The sequence below is a fragment of the Mustela putorius genome, unplaced genomic scaffold (genome assembly GCF_011764305.1).
Source record: "Mustela putorius furo isolate JIRA1106 unplaced genomic scaffold, ASM1176430v1.1 tig00003875_pilon_pilon_pilon, whole genome shotgun sequence".
Lineage (NCBI taxonomy): Eukaryota > Metazoa > Chordata > Mammalia > Carnivora > Mustelidae > Mustela > Mustela putorius.
In genome coordinates this window covers 6,233,464-6,244,363 of record NW_025422026.1, presented here as the reverse complement: position 1 = coordinate 6,244,363, position 10,900 = coordinate 6,233,464, and the positions used below count along the sequence as shown (strand labels likewise).

Here is a 10,900-nt window from a genome sequence, read left to right as displayed (position 1 = left end):
GGGGGGCTCCGAGCCTTCCCCGGCTGCCTTTGTTCTTCAGGATAATCGCTCCCAAGTCCCCTCCGGGCGGGGCCCGGCAGACGCCCCCGCCCCGCCCCACCGCGCCCCGCGGGAGCCGCCTCCTCCCGCCCGCGCGGCGCCTGTCCCCTGGTCCCGGCGCCCCCGCTCGGGGCCACCGTAGGGTCTGGGGGCTCGGGGCGGGGGGAGGCGCGAGCCGCGTCCGTGGGAGCCTCCCCAGCCCCGCAGTCCCAGCAGCAAAGCAAGCTTGGTCGGACGGACGCTCGCGCTGAGGTAAGAACCCTTGGCGGGGTGCGCCCGCACCCCTCGTGCCCCGCCCCCCGCCCGGACTGTGCGGCCCAGAGGGCGGGGTGCTGCAAAGTGGCGGGGGGACTGGGCAGCCCCACTGGGCCTCCGGGGGGCGCGCTGCCGCTTCAGGGCTCTGGTTGGGGGGTTACTAGGCCTGGGGCGGGGGGCAGGGCACAGAGCAAGGGCGCCCCGTGACGGCCTGGTGAGGTCGCCGGCCTTTCCCAAGAGCCTCTAGCTCATCCACGGTCCGTTAGCCTCTTGGTCTCCACTTGGTGCGCTGCTAGATCTGGCTTTTCCTCGACTCCTCTCAGATTCTGGCTGGAGGAGCTCCCAGTTAGAATCTAGCTCCCCAGGCCCTGAGGCTCCTCCTGGAGAGCTGGAGTCAGAGGGAGGTGGGTGTTGGAGAGAGAGCGTGTGCGTGTGTCGCTCAGCTCTAAGGAGAATCAGCTGTGGGCACTCCTCGCTCCCATCTCTGGCACCAAAATTAAGGCCCTGGTCCAAACGGTGTCAGCTGGGGTGAAGGTGGGTGGGCTGTGATTTAGTGGCAGTGCAAGGGGCCAGAGCAGGCGCTTGTCTCTGAGCATAAGATCTTTTTCTGTTCCTGTGTGCCTAGCTCCTGAATTGTGTGGGGAAGGTGTCAGCCTGTACCCCACCCAACCAAGACACTGCCGGTCTGAGCCACACACAGAGCTGCTTTTGAGTGGTCCAGACCCTGTCCTCCATACCTGCCTTGCACTCTCAGTGCTCACTTGGAGGTCCTGTATGCCCCTGTGCTTTATTTTACACACAGTTCCAACATCCCCCATATTTGGTTTCTAAATGGACAGCCAATTAGAAGGAGCAAATTAAAAGGGCGGGGAGATGGCCTTTTCCCTGAAGCCACATTGCTCCCCTCTGTGTTCCTTCCCATCTTCTTGATGAGAAATCACAGATCTCTCACCTGTGGGATTTTACTCATGCTAAAGTTTCTGCCTCCAAGAGTACAAGGACCTCCTTCTTCAGGAGGTCTGCCCAGATTTCCCCCACATCACGTCCTCTCCTAGCACCTTCAGCCGCACTGCCAAGTGCTTAGTGGGCACTCAAGAAATGAAATAGTTTCTGAATTAATAAAAAAAAAAATCAAACACACATAAATTTGAAACGCACTGAAGATTTAGATTTTTTTTTTTTTTAAACATTAGCTCAAACTGAGATACCATCTCCCAGGGGACTCTCCCCCTCTGTTCCATTACATAAGAGATCTCATTCATAGGCAAAAGCCAGCAGGGAGAGGCTGCTCCCATGTACTCTTGTTATTTGGGGAAAAAAAAAAAAAGACAAATTCTATGCAAGTTGCTTTAAAATTTTAAAAATTTTAAAAAGAAGAGAACCCCTCCACTTCCGTAAGTCTCCGCTGTCCATTTGACCGGGTCCGAGGGCCTGGAGGGGCTGGTGTTTTGGGCACTGCTTCAAACCTTGTGCCCTCCTACAAGGCCTCAGCGGGGCCACCAGGAAGTTGACTAAAATTGGAGACTGTGACCTACCTAGTGTATGTCTTCACGCTCCCGATGATTCATCACTGACAGGCTAATGTCAGACGAGCCTGGGAAGATGTTTACATCCTTTTTAAAAAGGGAAACTGAAACGTTTTTCTGCAAAACCGTCTGCAAACGCTCCTCTTCCTCGAGGGAACTTCTGGCCTGAGCTCTCCTCTGATTCTCCCTGAGTTATTGTGTCATCTTGGACAAACTGCTGTTTTTCCTTCTACTAGCCGAGGTTCCCAACTCGTGGAACTGGGTAGAATGAGAAAATATAAGGCAGCAGTTTGTAAAGGGCAGTGAGTTAAATTCTGCCAAATACTACACTGTCGTAGACTGAGGGTAGGAAATGATATTTTATTATTAATATATAATGGCTCAGTCATTCCAGCTAAAGGAGATGGGTCTTGTTATTGGCCCCCTTTTACAGAAGGGGAAAGAGGGCATTACGTAAATTGCCTTCGGTGCCAAACCTAGAAAAGAGGTCCCTGTGCCTTTGGCTTAGACTCAGTGTGCATGGCTAAACTACCAACATTCTAGCTTTGTTCCTAAGCTGGTTGCGGAAAATTCCTCCCAAATCACAGTCCACAGGGATTCTGCTCTCCTGGTCACCCAGAGGCAGAAGGAAGGGTGGGGGTGAGTGGTGAAAAGGATTTGGAGTGTCGTGTTCAATGCCTGACTGCTAAATTAGGAGATGTAGCAAAAGTCAACCATTTGGTAAAACTGGTTGACTTTTGCTAAATCTCCATTTCCTCATCTGTAAAATGGGCTTGCAAATGGATCTCAGGAGCTCTTTGTGAAGAAAAAGGAAGGTACTGTAATCAGCCCGTGCCTGAGATGCTGTCAGTGTATCCACAAATGAGAGCTATTATTATTTTAACAGCAAACACCTTTAATGACAATGTTACTGTCACTTTGCATTTTCAAAAAACAAGGTCCTCCTCCCTCAGAAAAGAAAAAACTGACACCAGTTGGTCTCCTCGTGCTTTAAACAACAGCCAAGGAGGGACCTGGACTGTGAAAAGACGTCAGCTCTTTTCAGGAGGCAGATCACCGATCCCCCAGGAGGTCACATGGATGCCTCAATGTCTTTGAAGGTGATCAATTAAATACAGACCCTTGCACTCTTGTCTCTTGGAGCCTAAGCACTTAGAGGTGTGTGTGTTGTGTAGAGGAAAAACATTAATAGTTCTGGGCAGTACTCTATCTCCCTCAAAGCAGGATCCCTCTTGGTGGGGATGGTTTTCATGCAGCTGTCTCATCTCTGGATGGAATTGAGGAAAGAGAAAGGGAGAGACACTGATTCCGCTTCCTTCCATATCAGAAAATAAGCAAAGCGCTGGCACAAAGAGATTCCACAAAGTGTTCATCAAGCAGGCAATATACAGGCGTCCTGCCTGCCTTCCTCCATCCCATTCCTGGGGTGCTGGCACTGGGGCAGGGACAGAAATGGTGACAGTCAGCGGAGGAAAACTGAGAAGACTTGCATCCAGGGGTCTGGCCACCCCATAGGAAAAGCCACCTGTGCCAGGCATGCTTCTAAGTGCTTTACGCGCCTGAGCCCAGTTAATTCCGCCAGCGCCCTGGAAGAAAAGGGGCCGTTATTAATCTGTTTCAATGATGAAATTGAGGCACAGAGAGACTGAGTAAAGAAGCCTGAGGCCACGTGGGTAGTAAATGGCAGGTCTGGGTCCGATTTGAGCCCAGCGAGCCTGGTTCCACGGTCAGTATGCCTAACTCTCCTACCCACCCGCTTATCAAAGGACCACGTTTCAGAAAGAGATGTGCACCTTTCTCAGAGTGAAACCAAGTGCCCCCAGTGCCCTTCGAAGTCTTCAAGAGTCTCCCTGTGCTGCCTTCCCTCATGCTTCTTGGAGCCCCGGGTTAGAGATGTTAGGAGACTTCTTTACAATCCTCCTCCCTTGGGCAGATGAGGAAACCGAAGAGAGGGCAGGATTTCCCCCAGTCACTGAAGTGGACATCAAAACTGTTTCGTTGTTTTTGTGTGTGTGTGTGTGTGTGTGTGTGTGTTTGTTTTGTTTTTTGGCGGAGCAGGGCTGCACGTCCAGGACTTGGGGGCAAAGAACTCCTTCCCTTACTGGAGACTCTTCAAGGGTCCTGGGCCAGAGGAACCTCAGTCCTTCCTTCACAAACCCAGAGACAGCATCATAGTTGATCAGGGAATGGTGGGCTTTCTCTCAGTTTCCCCCACGCAGGCTCCATCTTGAGGGCTGCCTTTGTCCTACTCCAGAGAGGGGCTCCCTGCGATGAGGAGGAAGCTGGGGACCGGGTGGGCAACCACACGCACCACACTCACAGGTCAAGGAGTCTGTCTTCTACCCTGAAGCCTTCTGGTCAGAACCAGTAGAGCCCACTTTACCTCAGTTACAGGCCTGGGGAGGAGGAGGAGGCCAGCTTCATGAGCTCTTCCTGGTTTTTCCAGGACGCAGAGATACTCTCAACAACCAACTGAAGTAAATGTTAAGGCGTTTGTGACATAATAGCCGGAGTAACAAAAATCCTTTAATCAGATAAGGCTTGGCATGGGTCAAAGGGTTGTGTGTGGGGCGGGGGTCTGAGTCTGAGGCCGGAATTAGGACACCCTAAGGAACAGCTCCACCCAGGCCTCCGGGTCTAGTGAGTTAGGCCTTTGGTCCCTTGGTCAGTGGGACTTCGCAAGAGTGACCTTCATGAATCAGAAGCTGGGGACGCCCATGGCGGGGGGAGGGGGCAAATGCATTTGCCCAAACGGTTTTCCTGGAAAGAACAAAACAGACTTTCAGCTGGTGGAAGCGGACACCAGGAGCCCAGGGCCAGAGATTACATCTGGGCTTATCTGCTTCCCCAGGAATCTTATTCGTTATATCCTTACGATTTCTTCTCCATCCGTAAGGTGAAGAGAATCAGTCGTGGAGTTAGTCCTGATGGCCCTGCTCCTGACCCCAGCTGCATCTTTTGGGCCGTGCCTTCAAGGGTTTGGGAATGGAAAATGTAAAAACTCCGTTGCGACGCGGCGTCTCCAGTCCCCCGACCGCACCCCGCCCCCGCCTTCCCTGCGCGAGCGTCGTTCACTTTCTGCCTAAATTCGGAGGCGCCCGCGGCGGCCGGCGGCCATCTTGCGGCGGAGACGGGAGAGGCCGCGCGGGGTCGGTCCCAGGCCCAGCACGCGGTTCGCCTGCAGCGCCCGGCGGTCCCGGCTCGGCGCCTTGCGGGTGCAGGAGTGGGCACAGCCCTGTCCCGCGGCCCTCGACCGCCCCGCGACATCCACTCGAGGCCGTCGTGCGGGGACGCTGCGTTCGCCGGCAGCGCCGCGGCGCCCGGGAGGGGGTCTCGGGGCCCTCCGCGGCCAGCGAGTGGGTCCCGCCGTCCCCCCCACCCCCGGTGTCCCCTCGGAGCAGGGGACGCAGGCTCTCGCCCGCGAGAAGCTTCCCCCTCCCACCCGAACTCAGCTCCTGGCAGGAGACAAGAGGGGAAGCCTTGCCTGTCTTGCGAGCCCTTTCCACGGAGCGCGGCCGCCCGGGCGTCCGGCCTGGGTTGGCCCGGCTGGCGGCTGTCCCCTGTCGGTGCGGGCACTGGGCTGACCTCGCCCGCTTCCCCGCCCAGCTATTGGGGTTACCGCTTTCGGTTTGCGCTCTCGCGCCGGGGGTCGGACGTCCCCGGGAATGGGGATTATTCTATGTGCAATTTATTCGAACCCTAAGGTTCCAAGAAAAATCGATAATGAACGTTCGTATCTACAATTTACTGGTCCGCCTGATCGAGTACGAAAGTCCTCGGGTTCTTCGTGGTGGAAAAGGAAAAAAACTGTCTCGTGGTGGGTCGTATCAGGTCCTTCTCCCTTGCTTACAGTCATGTCCGAAAGAATTTTCTTCCCGGGGCGAGGTGTGTATTGGGGGGGAAGCCCACTTGTTTGCAACACAGATTTCTCCTAATTCTGTGGACCGGAGAGAAATGATCTTAGTCGGTTCCTCCTAAGGATTTAAAAGAAAAAAAAAAAAGTCAATCCGTATAGGCCCCGGGGATCAGGCGGAGAGTGCTCAGACCGCCCAACCTTACGCACACGAAGCACCATCGAAGCTGCTGGGGAGCAGGGAGGGGATGTCGAACCCAGGTTGTCTCGCTGGGCCGGGAGGGAAACTCTAACGCGTTCTTAGCGTAGAGGACCGGGTTCTTGGCCCCCCAGGGCCCGGGCGCCAGCTGCACTCTCTCTGCGAGCGCCCAGCCGAGGCCGCCGGTCATGGGCAAAAACTGGGGGTTCTTAGGGATTCTGGAGCCACTCCGAGGGCGAGATCGAGTTTGTCCCACGACCTTGGCGCCAGGAAGCCGTGGAAAGAGACAGACCCCAATTTTCTCCCCTTGGAGTTGAAACAAAACCTGAAAGCCCGAGGTTACCCGCACGGCCAGAGGTGGCGCCTCGGCGGCGGGGGCGGCCAGAGCTGCGTGCCCGCGTGGTTCCCAGGCTCGGGTTCTGTTTCTTTCCTAGATGTTAAGTAAGTGACTTAGCTGGTTAGCTAATCGCCTGCTCACAAGCAGCATTTACGCAAACGCCGAACCTGGCCTCACGCTGCGTCCCCGCGTCCGCCAGATCGAAAGTTGCCCGGCTGGGCTTCGGCAGGAGGGACGGAGGGAAATTCTTGGTAATTAGAGGGGAGGTTTTCCCGGGACGCCCCTCGGTGAAGTGGCCTTGGCTTCGGATGTGGAACAAAAGGCTAAGGTGCCTGCGCGCCGCGCGCCCTTGGGGCCCGGCGCGGCCCGCATTCACGCCCCTCCCCGCGCCTTGGCGGCCGCGGGCTTTGTGCGCTCGGGCCGCGCGCAGCGCTGCACCTGCCCGGCTTTAAGTACCTTGGCGAGGCGGCGCGGGCGGCTGTTCTAATCGCCATCTCCAAAGTACCTGCTCATGAATAAACACCAGCCCCATTTATCAGGTACTTAGCGCTCATTGTGAAGGGGAAATTGGCCCTTTTCTGAAAGTGTCTATCCTCAGCCCATCTGCACAGTCGTGGCTGCAGAATTTCCCCCACCCTTTAGTCACACACACGCAACACGAGGCTCCTCCAGGCTAAGATAAACTCGCTTTTCTTTCGGTAAATGCGTGATTGAGCCGCCACAATAGACGGAGAGGAGGAGGCCGCTGGGTCAATTGCCCACGTCTCTCCCATTGGAGAGGAAAAGTCAGCACGGGGAATGCACGGTCTTCACAAAGCCTTGTCCTGTGCTCTGGCTACAGCGCCTGAGGACATATGTGCACAGAACCCCTGGGTTCCCCCAGACATTGGGCAAAATATTGGAAACGGTGACCCAGCGTGTCTACAGTGTCGGTCAACTTTGGCTGAATTGGTCCCAGCTGGCCTCTCTTTCCCAGCCCTTCCCTATCCTCGGCTTCCCTCTCTCCAGTAGGGCTCCACACCTTCGTCTGACCGTTAAGGAGTGGGAACGCAGGAATGCGGGACAGGAGGGATGTAAGAATCCGGGCAACTCAATTTGCAAAACCCCGAGGGCCAATGCAAGGAAAAGTGGCTCTTCTGGCTGGTCCGAATGGTAGCTTCTGGCCCACGAAGCTAAGGTTTCTCTGCCTGGAGGAAGAGACATGGTGGCCGCCCCATGGGGGGTATAAAACTGGGTAAACAGGCATAAATGTGTAGATGTCCTCAAAGTCGCACTAGGGAGTTTATAAAGACGTTTGCTCCAGAGGGTTCGCTTGTTAGAGGACTAACTCATCCATTCCTTCCAACACATGTGCACGAGCTTGCGTTCCCAGGGCTCTGTTCCCTGGGTGGAATTCGCCTGGAAACACAATCGATTTTCTGGACCTGCCTATGGCCACAGGCAGCTCTGAAAATGAAAGTGTATGCTAACGGTGGAGATTTTGCCAATGAACATTTTAAGATGGCTTTGTCTTCATTCGGCTTTCCCTGTTTCATTCTGAGAAGCCCGGAGCTACTGCCAAGAGCCTGGCTCCACAGCCCAGTCCTCGCATGGCTCCTGGCGGTGGTCACGGGGGATTCAGGAATCCGGAATGTTTAGAAAACCTCTGCGTATGGGGGTTTCCTAGCTCATGCCCTTCATGTCAAAGGCGGGCAGCCTCTGAAAATCCGGCCTCCAGTCTCTTGCCAATGACTATGTAGGACCCTTGGGGTCTTGCTGTTGTGCTGGCTAGTGTGCCCAGCTCCGTCCGCAGCAGGCCTGCAAAGGGAGACTGGATTCTCCTTGAGCAGCGGGTGGGCGCGCAGGGTCTGAGCGCAAGACCGGGAGACTGTTGCAGGGTACACCAAGGACACTCTGCGTTGCAGTCCCCTCGCCACCCCACCAGAAACGCGGGTGGCCCCAAGGCCCCAGCCCATCCCGGTTTCCACCACCGTGCCAGTCGGCAGCGCCATCATGCTGAAGAAAACAAGCTCGTTCCCGCTTACAATTCACCCAAATACAGCCGCTCATTTTTGGAATGTTCTAGAAAAAACAACAACAACAACAACAAACCAAGATCCCATTTCTCTTCATGAATAAAGGGGGTTAATTGGTGGGGTGAGCCATTTGCGTGAGGGCCAAGAGGGGAACTGTGAGGGTGACTTAGGGACATATAGGTTATACTAAAAACAACTTGAAATTCTGAATCTCCAGCCTTTCTGGCTACACATCGGACTGGGGCGGCTCCTGTGTTAGGAGAACTCAGGCATTTCAGCATTTCAGCTTGTGACCCACCTTCAGCACACGCAGGCTCGTTTTGTGGCCATGGAATCCATGGGGCGCCTCCTTGCCTAAAGTACACCCAGAGAATGGGCGCCAGGCCACGGGCAGTGGGGCATCTCCAGAAGGCCGACTGGAGGGGTTCCCTTCAGCCCTGTAGGGTGGCCAACAGGCATCTTCTTCAGTGCCTCCTCCCCACCTCAGGGTCTAGAGGCTGAGCGTCACCTCCCAGAGCTTTATTTTATTTGGAGAAAATTCTGGAATTTGAATTCGTTGCTCTTGTATGCTTGTGTTGAATGCCTCTATGGAGTGCGCTTCCTCAGGAGTGTATGGATTTCAGGGAGGCTGGCTGCGAGGGGCTTTGGGGACCGGGGAGAGAGGGTGCCTGGAAGTCCTCCCCAAACACAGGGACTGGCCCCTGAGGTGCGGCTGGAGACTGGTGGGACTAATTAGGGCTTCAGTCGGTGGGCACTTGGTTTTCAGTCTTCTCGACCACACCCTTGGTTCAGTTGCTGCTGTCCCTGGGGCTCCAACCCCACTTCTCCCAAAACCAGGGAGGAGCGGAAACGAGCCACGCCTGAGCAGGTCAGGGCAGCTCCCCGGCGGGGGCGGGCTTGCTTACCCGCAGGGCGCAGCCACGCTGGAGGCTTGGGCAGACATTGGGGAAACGCTGGGGCCCCCCAGGCAAGGCCTTCCAGGCTAGACTTGGGCTTTGGTGCTGGGTGAGAGCCGGGCCCACTCTACCCAATGTGGCTTATCCTCAAACAGCCCATCCTCCCACATCTCCCCCCACACCCATTTCATCTTGGTTCTTCTGGACCTGCGGGAGTTTCCTGGTCCTGACGACGACAAGTGCGAGTGTGCGAGGCCACCTGGCCTGGAGTTGGGAAGTCCAGTGGTGGTTTGTGGGGTTCATACGAGCTCTGATGAAGCCGGACAAGTTCCGGACAGGGGAAACAGCCATGTGAACGCTTACTTAGGGCTTGAAGTCTGCTATTTGACCTCACAAGTGGGCTTCAGCTGACCCGTGCTTTCCCACCCAACCTCGGGAGAGTACTTGTGGCCCCAGGGTATTTGCATTTGCAGATACCTTGGTCCCCCTGGAGAGGGTGGGGCGAGATTTGCTGTTCTCTGTTGGTTGAAACAACCCAGCCTATAGGACCGGCGTCCATTAAAGACCCCGCCTTTAGTCCCCCAGCCCCCTGCTCTGCCTCCCAGATAGCACTTAGAAGTGTCTGGGTACCCAAGCCTGGGAGATCTGGATGGGACTCCTTTTTCCCAACCACACCAGAGGCTGTTCCCCTATTCTCAGCAACTAGCCACCCTCCAGGGAGGAGGGAACAGTAGAGGCCTTGGCTTACCTTGAGGGCCCCCAAGGGAGGTCTTAGGGGTCTGAGGGTTAGGGGTCCTCACCTTCTCTGCATGCGGTGGGTGGAGAGGTATCTGGCCTTTCTGGGGCTTCTCCTTCATTCTCCATGGTTGCCCAAGACCCTGCCTCGCCCACAGTATAGAAGGAAATGACCAGGCCCATTGGCTCAGGTTGGCCAGCTGCCAGTGGGGGACCCAGGGTGCACCTGCCCCCACCCTGGCTCCCTCCACACATCCAGGTGGGACGATGGAAGGAGAACATGGAGGAGCAAGGAGTAGTGAGGTTGGGCCTTGTGGTTCCCATGCTCTCTTCCCAGTTTACTCTCGCAGTCTCTATGCCAGTTCAGCCTGAGGTTCCCTGACTCCTGCAGTGGAACAGAGTGCAGACGGGTAGAGGAGGGTGTGTGGCAAGGACGAGTCAGGTCCGAGGGTCACATGTGTTCCTCCAGGCACTCCTGTTCCTGTTCCAGATCCACCGGCAGAGGGAGCCCCAGGCTGGGGAGGAGCGCACATTTGGATGGTTCTCCTGGGTTCTGGGCGCCACACTGTGGGGCTCTGTGGCTCAGATCTGTACCTGACTCCCCCCACACCCATCGTGTCCTATACTGGCAAAAATCACAAGACAGAGCCACAGATGGGTGAGGCTCAGGGTGGGTGGGCGGGGTAGCTGGGGCCACCTGCTGGGGGACCTGCACAGATGCAGGCCACTAGACTCCTAGACCTGCCCTCCAGTTTGTAATAACACTGGAGAAAATCATTGTTGGTAGGCTGTGGAGTACGCACGCGCACACACCTACGTGTGTAGGGGCAGGGAGGGGCAGGAGGAGGAGCCAGACGCGGGGCCCCTCCTAGTTTCGGAGCTGGAAGGGGTTTTCTATACCATTTAGTCCAAGCATCTTGTTTTGTTGTTGTTGTTGTTTGTTTTTTTAAGTAGGCTTAGAACTTGAACTCAGGACCCTGAGATCAAGACTTGCGCTGAGCTCAAGAGTCGGGTGCTTAACCAACTGAACCACCCAGGCAACCCC

At 55.8% G+C, this 10,900-nt stretch overlaps 1 long non-coding RNA gene across 1 annotated transcript; it reads right to left on the bottom strand.

Moving 5' to 3' along the window:
* Positions 1 to 4,326: 4,326 nt before the first annotated feature.
* On the bottom strand, positions 4,327 to 4,791 carry LOC123388123. The gene is made up of 2 exons (XR_006602681.1): positions 4,696 to 4,791; positions 4,327 to 4,580 (listed from the first exon to the last, which is right to left on the bottom strand). It is a non-coding gene; the product is annotated as an uncharacterized LOC123388123 (long non-coding RNA).
* Between the last annotated feature and the right edge of the window lie 6,109 nt (positions 4,792 to 10,900).